Source organism: Gambusia affinis, linkage group LG20 (genome assembly GCF_019740435.1).
Source record: "Gambusia affinis linkage group LG20, SWU_Gaff_1.0, whole genome shotgun sequence".
NCBI classification, from domain to species: domain Eukaryota; kingdom Metazoa; phylum Chordata; class Actinopteri; order Cyprinodontiformes; family Poeciliidae; genus Gambusia; species Gambusia affinis.
The window spans coordinates 10,318,608-10,335,342 of NC_057887.1; the positions used below are offsets into that span (position 1 = coordinate 10,318,608).

The window sequence follows — 16,735 nt, forward strand, 5'->3', positions numbered from 1 at the left end:
TCGATACAGAATACTAGCTTTTTCACATCCTTGATGTGGCTGTAATATTCCAAGAACAGCAGAGGGCAGGTTTCTCCTTTCGTTAAGTAGCTTTTAGTGGTGTAAGTGGAAACTGAATAAACAGGAAGGTTCACCGTCTAATTCATACTAATGGTGTCATCAGACTCACGAACCAAAGCTAAGCCAAATCTCTTGTTATTCATTTTTGTTTGCGACATGTCATCTTCTCTGATCTAGACGATATATGACACAAAAAGCTCTGCCGGGGGCAGAAGTTAAGATTTCATTCTACAGATTTTTATATTTTTTTTTGACTGGAGGTCTGCTGCAGTCTACTTTCTGAACACCAGGGGGCAACAACTGTCAGGATTTGTTTTTTGTTACTCTGACTCAACAATTTGCACAAGTGATGTCACTATCAGCCTATAGGAGAGTGGAGGAGACATATTTACAGATTTATGAGGAGAGCCATACAGGGGAGCTAACGTTAAGTGAGAAGGAGAGCAAAGGATAATGCTGATGCAGTTGGATTGACTTTTGACAGCATGTGTGCGTGTGTGAGTGTGTGAGAGGGAAGCTGTGAACTGAAATATATAAATCAACAGGCTGTGCCAAAAACTGTTCAAAGGCTTCATGTTCCCATGTGAAGCAAAAACGCCCAGCAGGCCCACCATAGTTCAGTACCTGGTACCCAACATAGTTCAGAGTGAAAAAACTGCCCCATGTCACAGGGAGCTGTGAATACAGACGGACTGACGTAAAGATTGTACTGCAGGGTTTATTGATCCCTGAAGCTTCCTTTCCTCCTTTCATCCACGAGTCGATATGCTCTTCAATATCACTCTTCTTCTGCTGCTCTCTGACCTGCTCCGTCCTGCTGGAATTTCAAAGACCTGCAGGGTTTCAGAATACACTTATCCTGCCGGTGCTTCCTGGAACTAATATCTGCATGAATCGATATTGTCTGGAAACCTTTTTGTTTGCTGTTCTGTTTGAAGTCCTTTTCCTGCACAATGTTGCTGTGAATTAACTTTTTTTTGTTAAATAGTCGTATGAGTTGTTCACTTTTTCAGTGAAAATAAATCCTGAAGGTGTAAATCTTTTTTATGTTGAGTGTGAATACAGACAGGTTTTTTGCTTTAAAATTAATTTGACTCTATTATATGAATAAAAGAATAATTGATAAGGGTTACACTGGTATACCAGCTGTGCACTGACTACTTTGCATGCAATGCCGCATGAGAAAACAAAATACAATGGTTACAAAAATGCAAGGGGTTTACCGGTACTCACTTTTGTGTTGATACTGTATGTACTGGTTGTGTCCCTGTTGGTGGCAACTGCTGCTATCAGGCATTTGGGAACTGATAACCTCAAGATTGTCTGCTTGATAGCAAAATTCATAAATCTATCTATAGCAGCAAGTCCAGAAGCAGTAAAACAGTCTCTGACCATCACATTAGCACCACCATCTTTGACTAGAAACTCTTGAAGTAATTTTGGCTGGTAGCCACTCAAATGATATTCTTTTTTTTTTCATTGCTGGATTATAACTTTCGCTTGGGTTTTAAACTCTTCTACACTGATATATGTCAAAGACATCATATTTAATCTCTTGAGAAGACGGTTAATCTATTGTTAGGTTTTCTACACTGTTAGACTTTTTATTGTAATTTTACAGTAACTTACTGGCAACACTGTTGCCAGTAAGTTACTGTAGAATGGTAATTACAGTAACTTACTGGCAACAGTGTTGCCAGTAAGGTACTGTAATCACCATTCTACAGTACCTTACTGGCAACAGTGTTGCCAGTAAGGTACTGTAATCACCATTCTACAGTACCTTACTGGCAACAGTGTTGCCAGTAAGGTACTGTAATCACCATTCTACAGTAACTTACTGGCGACTTACTGGCAACAGTGTTGCCAGTAAGTTACTGTAATCACCATTCTACAGTAACTTACTGGCAACTTACTGGCAACAGTGTTGCCTGTAAGTTACTGTAATTGACATTCTACAGTACCTTACTGGCAACAGTGTTGCCAGTAGGTTACTGTAATTACCATTCTACGGTACCTTTACTGTTATGATATTTCACAGTTAATTTTTACTGTGAGTGTGCTTTGCAGTTATAACTGCTTTACTGTAAATGTAGTTTATAGCATAAAACTGTAAATGTATTTTATAGTAAAGCTGGTCTACTGTAAACTTGTTTCACAACATAATGTCAGTTTTACTGTAAATTAAAGTTTACATTTTTTAATACAAGAATATTTTACCATAAACCGAAAAGTTTCACAAAAGAAATTTTAGTCCAAGTACTGTGAATAAAAACAGGTATTTATTTTCAGCAGATTTGTTGAAATAAAATCCATTTATATATTCACAATGTCATAAAGAACAATGTCACAATACAATATAATGTGCTATAAAACAACAAAACCATAGAACACACTACAGGTCATGTCAATTTTTTTATGGCACATGTATGTAGCAAAATGAACATGTGTGCATCAAGTACAAGCCATAAACTATTAAAGACTGACTTTTAAAAATATATAGAATATACTTCATTTAAAAAACCAGCAGAGGCTGCATTGTCAGAAAACAGTAGCTTAAATGTGCTCTGTTACACAATACATCACAATAACAGTGCAAGTGCGATAATGTACTATATGGTAAGCATTCATATCAATAAATATTGTTATATCAGATGCATTTCCTACATCAGAAGAACTTTTATTCCATTTGTCAAACAAAATCAGTGGGATCCATCTTGTGGAAGCTGAACTGTAAAGAATAAGACAGACGATGTGGGAGGTCATGAGATGGTCAGGAAGTTATCTACATTTTCAAATCGACAGGAAGGCTGACAAATTAAGCTGACTGACAATGTCCAAATGCATAAAATCATTGGCATAAAGCAGCATTAAGTTGATAATTTCTTTTAAAAAAAAATCAATTACACTGAAGTGATAATAGAAGCTGCATAAAGAATGAGCAGGACTGGCTTCACTTCAGGTTTTTGGATTGTTTATGGCAAAAGCAGTCAGTCAGTCTTCACTAATTCAAACGATTATGCATTGCTGTATTGAGACCCTGCAAATGTGCCCAAGGAGACGATGAAATACAACATGTCATAACAATCTTTTCAGTCATTTTGTTGGTGCTGATGGATTACTGCAAAGGTGTGCCTAATAAACTGAAAACTGCATAATATTAAAAAAAACACCTCAATTAAACGACTACACACATACATTTCTGTGATTTAGTAAGAGATGCAGCGACATCCACTTTTTACCACGGACACAGAAAAGATGCAGGCTACTCTAAAGGGCTATTGTGTAGGAATCACATGCCATTTATAAATAATCATTAAAATCATATTAAAAAGCCTAAAGTAAAGTCAGAACATGCAAGATAGGAGGAAAAGACAATAAAATAATAAACATTTGGTAAAATGCTTACCTAGTTGGAAGTCCTCTATTCAAATTCAGCGAGTCGTTGAAGGAAGGTGTTGATCCGGGAGTTGACACTGACTACTTTCCTCTTGACAAGACTTCCCGTCTTGCAGCTTGTACTGACTTTGGCTGTGCATTTGGTACCAACATCTGGATTGATCCTCACAAAAAATCTTTTAACAGAAATAAAATATATTAATTGTATTTTTTTAAATGAAGACATACAATACAGCAATCAGCTATGGTTCTTCATCATCAGTCAAACTGTCATTAAATTTAATTCATAAATGGCTTGGTGTAAAGTACTTACCGTTGTATCATCTCCAGCGTGGTGGATGCTGACTCCTGATACTCCAGATTGAAGTCATAATATGACCCAAAAAGACAGCAAGGACGCAAAGTCATGTAGTTGCTCAGGTTCGAAAAATACCTTCTCCTCCATACTGACCATCCACCGGGTTGCAGACATCAAGCTATTTCCTAAAATAGACAAACCCTTGTCAGGCTAACGCTAGTGAGTAAAAGTACAGACTACCATAACTATTACATACATTGCTACAAAACAATTATAGTGATAGAAAATATTCCTCTTACCAAGCATGATTACCCTTGGTGTTGTAGGTAAGGTCATTTCCATCTCAACAGACATCTTGGTGGAAGATACCTTTGAAACATAAAAGGAAAACTCTTAAATATGAATTACTGGTAGTAATTTATATTTAAAGGGCCGGTTCACCCAGATTACAACAGGTTTTTGAGAACCTCACCCCGGAGACTAGACTAGACTTTACCCCTACATCCTGCTACCACTCTGAAACAGCGGATGTGAATGACAGTTTGTGAGGCTAAACGGATTTTTTAAAGCATTACATTCCACAAATACAGTATCTGAATGGCTAAGTACAATATGGGTTAACAAAATGTTTGTAATTTGGGTGAATTGATCCCTTTAACAAATTAATTGAACAATTCTGATTTAAGATGTGTGTTTTAAGTTAAGAGTCGATATAAAATTACATCAACCAAGATGAAGATTGAGTCCTCTTTTTCTTCTAAATGTTTTATTTTTCTCTGACGGAAGTAGGACATTGCTCTATTCCACAACGAAACCGATAATTAGCTGTGTGTTGATGTTTCTTCACATGAGTACAAAATTCTCTAAATTCTGAAGTACAAATGCTGCAGAATTTACACCTGTACATAGTTGCACCTGTTAGTACTGACTCAACTTTAAATTTGCAAGAGCATGGTTTAAACAGGTGAACAGTCTTTATATGTAACCAGGGTTGGAAATTTACTTTTTTGTCCACCTGCCACTGTGGCTGTACCAACTCAAAAAATAACAGAAACCACTTGAATGTTTTCCACCTTTGTCCTCATTTACAGACTCTTGTACACTATGTTGGAGATGTAATGATACTTTAGCAGGCTAACTAGCTCAAAGTTATAGATTAGGTTAGCTGCTCCTCTAAATTTCCAGATTATTTTGTGGCTTCAAATATGTTTGAAGAGCTGTCTTTTTACCTGTTGTCTTGTCTTTTCAAGAGTTGAAGCTATGTTAGCACTCAGCAGGACAAAACTGCACAGCCACTTGGAGGGAAAAAGCTTGGGAGTTAAAAAAAGTCATCTGACAAAAAGAAAAAAAAGAACAACGTTAGAATTCATCCTTGTTGACCTAGCTAATCTGCACTCTTAACATTTGCAAGGTCATGGTTTAAACAAATGAACAGTTATTAGATGTATTTTTTTTAAAAAGGGGGCGGGGGGATCAATTATCAGTTAACGTTATATTGTTCGACAAATGATGTAACAACAATGCTAACAGACACTCATCACTGAGCTTATCTCAACCCAAAGCTAGTCGCTCGAGGAAGATTTAGCGGCAAAAGCCAAGCTAAAACCTTCGGTAAAATTAGCACCTTAGCTAACGTTAATTCCGAACCAGCTCAAAAAATAACACCATCATATTTTTCTATCTTTCACCTCATGCTAAGTTATAGCATTATAGCATGATGCTATAAGTTACGTTAGCTCCATCTAAAATATACATTGGCTTCAAACAGTTTTCTAAGTGTTTTTTTTACCTGTCTTGCGAAGAGCTGAAGCAGTGTGAGCCCACAGCACGGCGACAGAGCTGCACTTGCACTTGGACGGAAAAAGCTTCGGAGTTTAAAACAAACGTCATCAGAAAAACCTTGGAAGCGAAGCCACCCTTGATGACGTAGCTAGATAAACTGCATATTAATGTTAGCTAGGATGTGAAAAAAACAAAAGTACATGCTCTCTTTCTGCCTTAAAATATGTTAACCACTAAAGGAGTAAAAATACAGAATCAGGGAACCACGATGAAACATCTATGATGACCGTTGGAAATCAAATAGAATTCTTACATGGCCAGCGCAAAGACATTATTAGTACAGTACCACTACTGTAATGTGTAAACAGTAAATTACAACTTCAAAACATACAGTAAGTTACTGTAATGCTATGTACTATACCCATAATGCAATGCAAATTACAGTAACTAATTGTAAAGATGTTTTATGTTAGTTTACTGGGCATTTTGCGGTATTTAGCTGTAAAAAATACAGTAAAGGCTAACAGTGCAAGATATTATAAATACAGTACCACTACTGCAATGTGTAAACAGTAAATTACTGCAACTTCAAAACATACAGTAAGTTACTGTAATACTATGTCCTTTACCCATAATGCAATGCAAATTACAGTAACTAATTGTAAAGATGTTTTATGTTAGTTTTACTGGGCATTTTGCGGTATTTAGCTGTAGAAAATACAGCAAAGGCTAACAGTGTAGCCTAGTTCATGTTATCAGATGTGTTCTGTGTAATGGTTTTATTGATTATACAGAGAGCAACTGGGCAATGGTCTGAGGGAGATCACTTTTTTCATATAGGGTCTAGGTTGGTTTTCTTTTTTTATTTGCTTTTAGCCTTTTTTGCACTTTATTGTGGCAGCTGCCACCTGCTGGTCACATTATTTTTACACAGCTTTTTAAGCTGCAGAACAGCATATTTACAAATCCTATACCTCCTAAATTTTGAACATAGATGAGATATGACCTATTTTAAAAGATAACCCAAAGTAGGTTTTTTTTAATTGTTTTTGCATAAGTTTTTTTTCTTTTTTTTTCTTTTTCGCTCTACATAATTATTTAGACTTGGGGATTTTAACTTAAAGGGGAAAAATAATAGAAATCCCGCTGTTTCATTATAACATAAAATTCTTGTCTAACCCCATGTGCAGGGTGTAAGGGTGGTTCTTGGAAAAGTTTTGAAATTCACAGATGTTCCACACAAGTCTCCAGACACTTTAACCCACCCTAATTCGCCAGCATCCACCATTCACACATTCACCCTCGCAGACAGACTAAAGCAGATGTGAAGCTGAAGTAGGAAGCGAAGTGTGAGAAAGAAATAGGAGCTGGTGTTGTGTGAGAAACTAAGAATTAAATGTGAGGTGAGATAGGCACACCAAGAGGCAGCAAGAAAGAAAGGTGCTGAGGCATGTGGAAAGACTGTATGATAATCACAGTTATATCTGTAGTTAATGATGTTTGACATAGACTTTCGGCAACATTACAAAAACTGTTTTGTCTTTCCAGCCCATAAACTCCATCAAAACGTGTATTACAGCCACAGCAGGATGTTTTTTGTCCTTAATGAACTTTTGTTGCCCATTCTGTACAACATTATAAGTAAAAATATATCAGAAAACTAATATAATGTGTCGTACAGAAATATAGAACTGAGAAAGCACTACTGCCTAAAAAGGAACGCCTAAAAGCAATACAAAACATAAAAAATGAAAAAATTAACCCCAAGACAAATAAATATCAACAATGAAAATTTCTTTTGAGAAATTCCAAAAATGAGTGGAATAACAATAAAAAAAAGTCTGCAGAGCCTTAAGATGGATAAAAATTGCAACATATACCAAACAAAACACAACTCTGTGTTAGATGAGCTAATTCAAAAACATCTATTAGTATACAAATAAAGACTGGAAAGATATGTTATTTGCTGGCTTTTTACATTTTTCAAATGTTTAGGATTTGTATTACTGGTTTCCTGCTGCAAACAGAGTACACAGAAAAGACAATCTGCAGGAATAGAGTGAGCCATAGGTCTTGGCCTACGGAGATGCTCATCTAACAGGATCTGTGCAGCATGTCTGCTTTTTTCTCCTCCTCCTCTCTGTGCTCAATGATGCTACACTGGCCGCAGACTGACGCACAGGCACTCTGTCCAGGCTGTTTCATTGCTTCCGTAACTTGCTCTCTTCATGCAGCATGTGGTCAGTAAATACACTGTAGCCTCACAGACGGCGTGCTCAAATCGGCTGTTTCCACAGATGGGGAAAGGGAATGTGTGCAGAGAGAAAGTTTAGATCCATAACAGATGCACTTTGTTGTGATCCTAGCCCAGTCTGTATCATCTCTCTGTCATGATGTTTTCCAGTCAACTGATCAGAAATTCCTTTCATTTACTTCCCAGGGTTCTTGGTCTTATCGAATACTCAAGTTGTTTGAATACTTGGAAGATTCTGGTTTGTTTACAAATTTTCTTCTACCTAAAAGGATATGTTTAAATTTGCATAATTGCATGTGATATTTTTTCCTGCTGTTTTGGGGCAGTAACATCCAGCTGTCTGCAACATTTCTGCATCTGGTTGTTTGCTATAGCTTTTGACTTTAATCCAACTAGATTTTTAAAAAGGTTTTAGCCATGCTGACCAGCTGCTAAATGGCAAACCTGTTCAGTTGATTTTTAAAAAGCGTTTTTTAGGTCATTATAACACTGCTTAACTTAAATAGTCAATTTATCTATCTGTCTGTCTGTCTTGAGAAACGGGCAACTTTGCAAAGGACCAAATTTTAATTAGATCTTTAATGCCTTTCACAACAAAGTCCTATCATAAGTTCTGTCATTCACTCATTTTTTGTGGCCTTACAAGGGCCTTAAGGAGCCTTTTTGTAATCAATTGCTAACTATTCATCATATTTATCATATTTTATCATAGCATCACAGATGATATTGTGCGAAAGCTGTCAATGTTGTGCAACCATGCAGCTAAACACAATTTTACTAATATTTCAAAAGAGAGAAATTATGATTATGTAGATCTTTAGCTACTTATATTATAGATTAGCAGGGTTAGCACACCTAACTATTAATGGACCACTACATCAAATGTGTGCATTTCTACGTGGTGCATGTGTCCACACTGAAGAGGAAGAGGGTGTGACATGTGGTGTAGTGCATTCACCAATTAGAACAAGATAATTTGTCATCATTTTACTCAGTGAGTGAGCGTGTAACATTTACATTAACTTATAAGCAATCAAAACAAAAAAATAATCAAGTAAAACACACAATCTAAAATACACACATGCGTCTCCAACAGCTTTATCTTCTGCTCCATACATTTCACTTTTTCTCTCCCACAGTTGTTTTCTGTTTGCACCGCTCAGTTTACCTTCAGCTTCTTGAGCGTACCTTTCACATAGACCCCAGCACGTTGCTTGTACAGGTGCAGAATACTAACAAGTTGTTTGTGTATGTGTACTCCACCAGCTGCTACATGTATAAATTCACGTAGGTGGATGTCCTGGGAGGTAGAGCTTTCACGCACCATGTGTTCGCAGTGCTAATCATCCAGACGAAGTGGTCATTAACACCAGGGAGGTACAAGGTCAACAAATGTACAAGGACACGTGGAGGGAGTCAAAATGATAGCTGTGTACAGGAGGATATTATATCCAACAGGGCAGCTCTGTGGTTTTATTAATGGGCTGGACTGGGTTTGTAATCATCCCTCTGCTTAGAGTCAGGGAGGGACATTGTATGTGGTGGTTTAATGCCCTGATAGCTGCTGCAGAGATTCAGAGATGATCAGAGGCTGCTCATCAGGAGGTCTGGTCTGTTTGCTGGTTGAGCTCTCTTCATTCCGGGGACAGAAATTATTGGGGCACAGGTGGCTAAAAGGATTGTTGGAAAGGGAAAAGTGATGGGAGATGCATGGGAGCATAAAGTCTGGCAGGGGAGGTGAAGATAAAAATGAAGTCTGGTTTATTGGCAGTCTATCAAAACAATCTGTGCTGTAGAAAATGAAGGACATCCTCCTGTACACCAGCTGAGTTTGCCAAGAGTATTTTTTTCTGTTGACTTTAACATTAGAAAATCTTTGTCAATAAGTAAATCTCAAATTAGAATATCATTCTAAATGTGCTTATTTTAGTTCAATAAGGAAAACTTTATATTAAATTCTTTCACAACACAGTGCTATATTACAAATGCTCTTTTCATTTTGATGTGACTAAGAACTAATGAAAATGCTAGATTATTTTCACGCTTGGCTATATGGCTGAAAAATACATCACACTCTTAGGATTTCATATCAGTCGATATAGCTAGCTATTGTACAGTTTATTTGTTTTAAATATCTGAAAAACTGGTGGCTGTTTTATCCAGTTTCCTCTCAAGCTGTTTTACTAATTTTCCCCATTCACGCCACATAGTTTTCCTTTTTCATTTTTTAAGCAGTTATGGGGCATGATGTCAAAACATGAAACTGTTGCTGTGCAAGTTATTCAACAGGTTGTTGCTAGGTAACCAATGAGTTATTTAGATAGGAACTTAATGTCATGCAAATGTATTGAGCAACAGCCTTCGTCACCGTCTGTGTTTCTGCTAATTTTGCATCTTTTTCTCTGGTGATAAACTCCACTGTGTAGGGTACAACAAGTTCTTACTAGTTTCTGAGCAATTTTTGTTAGCTTCACTCTTGGTCTTCAAAAGAACAAATTACAAAAGCTGTTTTAAGACACTACATTCTGGTTTTCAATTAACAGTCATACACTGTTAGACTTTTTATTGTATTTTTACAATAACTTACTGGCAACACATTCTACAGTAACTTACTGGCAACTTACTGGCAACAGTGTTGCCAGTAAGTTACTGTAATCACCATTCTACAGTAACTTACTGGCAACTTACTGGCAACAGTGTTGCCAGTAAGTTACTGTAATTGACATTCTACAGTACCTTACTGGCAACAGTGTTGCCAGTAAGGTACTGTAATTACCATTCCACAGTACCTTTACTGTCATGATATTTCACAGTTAATTTTTACTGTGAGTGTGCTTTGCAGTTATAACTGCTTTACTGTAAATGTAGTTTATAGCATAAAACTGTAAATGTATTTTATAGTAAAGCTGGTCTACTGTAAACTTGTTTCACAACATAATGTCAGTTTTACTGTAAATTAAAGTTTACATTTTTTAATACAAGAATATTTTACCATAAACCGAAAAATTTCACAAAAGAAATTTTAGTCCAAGTACTGTGAATAAAAACAGGTATTTATTTTCAGCAGATTTGTTGAAATAAAATCCATTTATATATTCGCAATGTCATAAAGAACAAAGTCACAATATAATATACAATGTGCTATAAAACAACAAAACCATAGAAAACACTACAGGTCATGTCAATATTTTTTATGGCACATGTATGTAGCAACATGAACATGTGTGCATCAAGTACCAGCCATAAACTATTTAAAGACTGACTTTAAAAAAATATATAGAATATACTTCATTTAAAAAACCAGCAGAGGCTGCATTGTCAGAAAACAGTAGCTTAAATGTGCTCTGTTACACAATACATCACAAAAACAGTGCAAGTGTGATAATGTACTATATGGTAGACATTCATATCAATAAATATTGTTATATCAGATGCATTTCCTACATCAGAAGAACTTTTATTCCATTCGTCAAACAAAATCAGTGAGATCCATCTTGTGGAAGCTGAACTGTAAAGAATAAGACAGACAATGTGGGAAGTCATGAGATGGTCAGGAAGTTATCTACATTTTCAAATCGACAGGAAGGCTGACAAATTAAGCTGACTGACAATGTCCAAATGCATAAAATCATTGGCATAAAGCAGCATTAAGTTGATAATTTCTTTTTAAAAAAAATCAATTACACTGAAGTGATAATAGAAGCTGCATAAAGAATGAGCAGGACTGGCTTCACTTCAGGTTTTTGGATTGTTTATGGCAAAAGCAGTCAGTCAGTCTTCACTAATTCAAACGATTGCGTACTGTATTGAGACCCTGCAAATGTCCCCAAGGAGACGATGAAATACAACATGTCATAACAATCTTTTCAGTCATTTTGTTGGTGCTGACGGATTACTGCAAAGGTGTGCCTAATAAACTGAAAACTGCATAATATAAAAAAAACACCTCAATTAAACGACTACACACTTATACATTTCTGTGATTTAGTAAGAGATGCAGCGACATCCACTTTTTACCACGGACACAGAAAAGATGCAGGCTACTCTAAAGGGCTATTGTGTAGGAATCACATGCCATTTATAAATAATCATTAAAATCATATTAAAAAGCCTAAAGTAAAGTCAGAACATGCAAGATAGGAGGAAAAGACAATAAAATAATAAACATTTGGTAAAATGCTTACCTAGTTGGAAGTCCTCCATTCAAATTCAGCGAGTCATTTGAGGAAGGTGTTGATCCGGGAGTTGACACTGACTACTTTCCTCTTGACTTCCCGTCTTGCAGCTTGTACTGACTTTGGCCGTGCATTTGGTACCAACATCTGGATTGATCCTCACAAAAAATCTTTTAACAGAAATAAAATATATTAATTGTATTTTTTAAAATGAAGACATACAATACAGCAATCAGCTATGGATCTTCATCATCAGTCAAACTGTCATTAAATTTAATTCATAAATGGTTTGGTGTAGAGTACTTACAGTTGTATCATCTCCAGCGTGGTGGATGCTGACTCCTGATACTCCAGATTGAAGTCATAATATGACCCAAAAAAGACAGCAAGGACACTGGCAAAGTCATGTAGTTGCTCAGGCTCGAAAAATACCTTCTCCTCCATACTGACCATCCACCGGGTTGCAGACATCAAGCTATTTCCTAAAATAGACAAACCCTTGTCAGGCTAACGCTAGTGAGTAAAAGTACAGACTACCATAACTATTACATACATTGCTACAAAAAATTATAGTGATAGAAAATATTCCTCTTACCAAGCATGATTACCCTTGGTGTTGTAGGTACGGTCATTTCCATCTCAACAGACATCTTGGTGGAAGATACCTTTGAAACATAAAAGGAAAACTCTTAAATATGAATTACTGGTAGTAATTTATATTTAAAGGGCCAGTTCACCCAGATTACAACAGGTTTTTGAGAACCTCACCCCGGAGACTAGACTAGACTTTACCCCTACATCCTGCTACCACTCTGAAACAGCGGATGTGAATGACAGTTTGTGAGGCTAAATGAATTTTTTTAAAGCATTACATTCCACAAATACAGTATCTGAATGGCTAAGTACAATATGGGTTAACAAAATGTTTGTAATTTGGGTGAATTGATCCCTTTAACAAATTAATTGAACAATTCTGATTTAAGATGTGTGTTTTAAGTTAAGAGTCGATATAAAATTACATCAACCAAGATGAAGATTGAGTCCTCTTTTTCTTCTAAATGTTTTATTTTTCTCTGACGGAAATAGGACATTGCTCTATTCCACAACGAAACGGATAATTAGCTGTGTGTTGATGTTTCTTCACATGACTACAAAATTCTCTAAATTCTGAAGTACAAATGCTGCAGAATTTACACCTGTACATAGTTGCACCTGTTAGTACTGACTTAACTTTAAATTTGCAAGAGCATGGTTTAAACAGGTGAACAGTCCTTATATGGAACCAGGGTTGGAAATTAACTTTTTTGTCCACCTGCCACTGTGGCTGAACCAACTCAAAAAATAACAGAAACCACTTGAATGTTTTCCACCTTTGTCCTCATTTACAGACTCTTGTACACTATGTTGGAGATGTAATGGTACTTTAGCAGGCTAACTAGCTGTAGCAAGCTCAAAGTTATAGATTAGGTTAGCTGCTCCTCTAAATTTCCAGATTATTTTGTGGCTTCAAATATGTTTGAAGAGCTGTCTTTTTACCTGTTGTCTTGTCTTTTCAAGAGTTGAAGCTATGTTAGCACTCAGCAGGACAGAACTGCACAGCCACTTGGAGGGAAAAAGCTTGGGAGTTAAAAAAAGTCATCTGACAAAAAGAAAAAAAAGAACAACGTTAGAATTCATCCTTGTTGACCTAGCTAATCTGCACTCTTAACATTTGCAAGGTCATGGTTTAAACAAATGAACAGTTATTAGATGTATTTTTTTAAAAAAGGGGGCGGGGGGATCAATTATCAGTTAACGTTATATTGTTCGACAAATGATGTAACAACAATGCTAACAGACACTCAGCACTGAGCTTATCTCAACCCAAAGCTAGTCGCTCGAGGAAGATTTAGCGGCAAAAGCTGCTAAAACCTTCGGTAAAATTAGCACCTTAGCTAACGTTAATTCGAACCAGCTCAAAAAATAACACCATCATATTTTTCTATCTTTCACCTCATGCTAAGTGATAGCATTATAGCATGATGCTATAAGTTACGTTAGCTCCATCTAAAATATACATTGGCTTCAAACAGTTTTCTAAGTGTTTTTTTTTACCTGTCTTGCGAAGAGCTGAAGCAGTGTGAGCCCACAGCGAGCTGCACTTGCACTTGACGGAAAAAGCTTCGAGTTTAAAACAAACGTCATCAGAAAAAGCGTTGGGCGAAGCCACCCTTGATGACGTAGCTAGATAAACTGCATATTAATGTTAGCTAGGATGTGAAAAAAACAAAAGTACATGCTCTCTTTCTGCCTTAAAATATGTTAACCACTAAAGGAGTAAAAATACAGAAACAGGGAACCACGATGAAACATCTATGATGACCGTTGGAAATCAAATAGAATTCTTACATGGCCAGCGCAAAGACATTATAAGTGCAGTACCACTACTGCAATGTGTAAACAGTAAATTACGGCAACTTCAAAACATACAGTAAGTTACTGTAATGCTATGTACTATACCCATAATGCAATGCAAATTACAGTAACTAATTGTAAAGATGTTTTATGTTAGTTTACTGGGCATTTTATGTATTTAGCTGTAAAAAATACAGTAAAGGCTAACAGTGCAAGATATTATAAATACAGTACCACTACTGCAATGTGTAAACAGTAAATTACTGCAACTTCAAAACATACAGTAAGTTACTGTAATACTATGTCCTTTACCCATAATGCAATGCAAATTACAGTAACTAATTGTAAAGATGTTTTATGTTAGTTTTACTGGGCATTTTGCGGTATTTAGCTGTAGAAAATACAGCAAAGGCTAACAGTGTAGCATTGAAATATCTAGCACCAAAAATAAAACATTCTTTAACATTACCCCTTCTACTGTTAGCCATAGCCACTGATTGCTTATGTTCATCCACAGCACCCTTCAGTTAAACAACTTCAGCAACAGTGTCTTCGTTCCTTAATTGTTGACTGAAAATCCACAGAAATGCTGAAACAGCATCACAGATTGTTGCGCCTCAGGTCATAAAACAGGTCTTATGTATAGTTATGGAGATTTCATGCTTTCCACCTACTGATTATGAGCCCCAGGAAACAGAAATCAAATGACATTCAAACAGTTAGAACAGATGACCCAATCCTCAAATGTAAGTGAGGAAAATCTAACTTTTTAAATTAAAAATGTGTAGTAACCCTGTTACTAACAGTGAAACTTCAACAGTTTACTGTTATACAATGAAAAACACACGTATACAATCTGACATTGGTCATGGCAATAGGCTGAATCCAAATCACAGGAGAGGTACTAATAATGAAGATGCCAAGCTTTGTTTCTGGGGTGTGTGTTGGAGTGTGACTGATTGTTTTGGATGAGGGGACTGTGTGGCGTCCAGCAGATGCAGTCTGCCTGTCTGAGAGAGCATCTGCTCATCTGCTCTCTATGTCCTTTTCCTGATTACCTCTTCAAAGAAAAATAAATCTGTAAGCAACTTTCTGAATAAACAGAAAGCAATAAAAACAAGTTTTACATCTTTTCTTTGTGTATATTTTGCCAGAGAGAGTGGAGGTTTTTTTTTTGTCTTTTATTTATAATTATCCACTAAATTAATTGTCTTCATCTGGAATCGCACTTGGCTTTCCTGTTTAAAGAGTAAAAGTTTCTGATGATAACAATCTAAAGTAAAATGCCTTTTTGACCATTTCAAGAAGTATACGTGCATGTTCAATCACTAAACGAAATAAAATAATAAAAATACTGTAATCCTAAATTGAATGGATGCACCACTGTGGTCTACAAGATTTCACAAAGCTAATATTTTTCTTACAAAGACTCTACTTGAAATGACTGAAAGAGTCCAAATCACTTTTAAAGCATTTTTCAAGGAAGTCTTAAAACTTTTGATTTTTGTATTTGGCTTTTTGCTAAGGTGGTTGTTTATTGGAGGGTTTGTCAGCGTCACACGGTAAAGAAATCGGCTTTTGATTACGTTAACGCAGTGAATTATGAAGCAGTAGTTCAATAGTTTTAGGGAGGAAATGTTTGAAATAGAAAAGATTACAATAAGAAGGTGATATATGAACAGTTTCTGTGTGAATACAGCAAAAGTCGCACTTCATTCCAGGTTCTTTGTGTTCCTGTTGCTCAGACAAAATCGTCAGAGGAACACATTTTCCTACGCAGTCTGTATTTAGTCTAGAAATCTTTAGTTTAGTTTGAACATTTTCATCATCTCTATAACTATGGAGAAATATTTGTATTTGCAGACTTTATTCTCTGTCTCATTGTCTAAAATACATTGCTAATAGATCTGCCCATCTACCATTAATTTGTCCATCATCCGTCCAATCTTTCCCTTCCTGTGTTTGTCCCATATATCCATCCCTTTGATATGGATGCATGTCAAAGGGATTATTTAGTACTTCATTCATCCATTCTTTTCTGCCTTTTCTCTACCATCTTCATTTGCTCATCCTTCTATCAATTAATTCATTTGCTTCCTTTCATCCATCTATCAGGTTTGAATGTGTCCATTCACTTTATCTGTCTGTCCGTCCAGCATCATCTTGCAGTTTGTGTTTCAAATTTAAAGCCTGACTTATGTATAAATACCTTTAATACACTAATAGTGAACTTCCTTCTTTTGTCTAAGAGGGTATAAAATATTTAACTGTGCAAATTTGAGTCTTGCAACATGATTAAACTTAGACATGAATAATAATGTGTAAACACTATCAGCCTACAATCCCTTTGAAGGAACCCCTTAACTCTCTCAG

At 36.2% G+C, this 16,735-nt stretch overlaps 1 protein-coding gene across 3 annotated transcripts in view; it reads left to right on the forward strand.

Moving 5' to 3' along the window:
• Positions 1–16,735, forward strand: part of myo1d (myosin 1D) — a 113,469-nt gene that overhangs the window by 34,277 nt on the left and 62,457 nt on the right. The gene's annotated exons all lie outside the window — the stretch shown is intronic.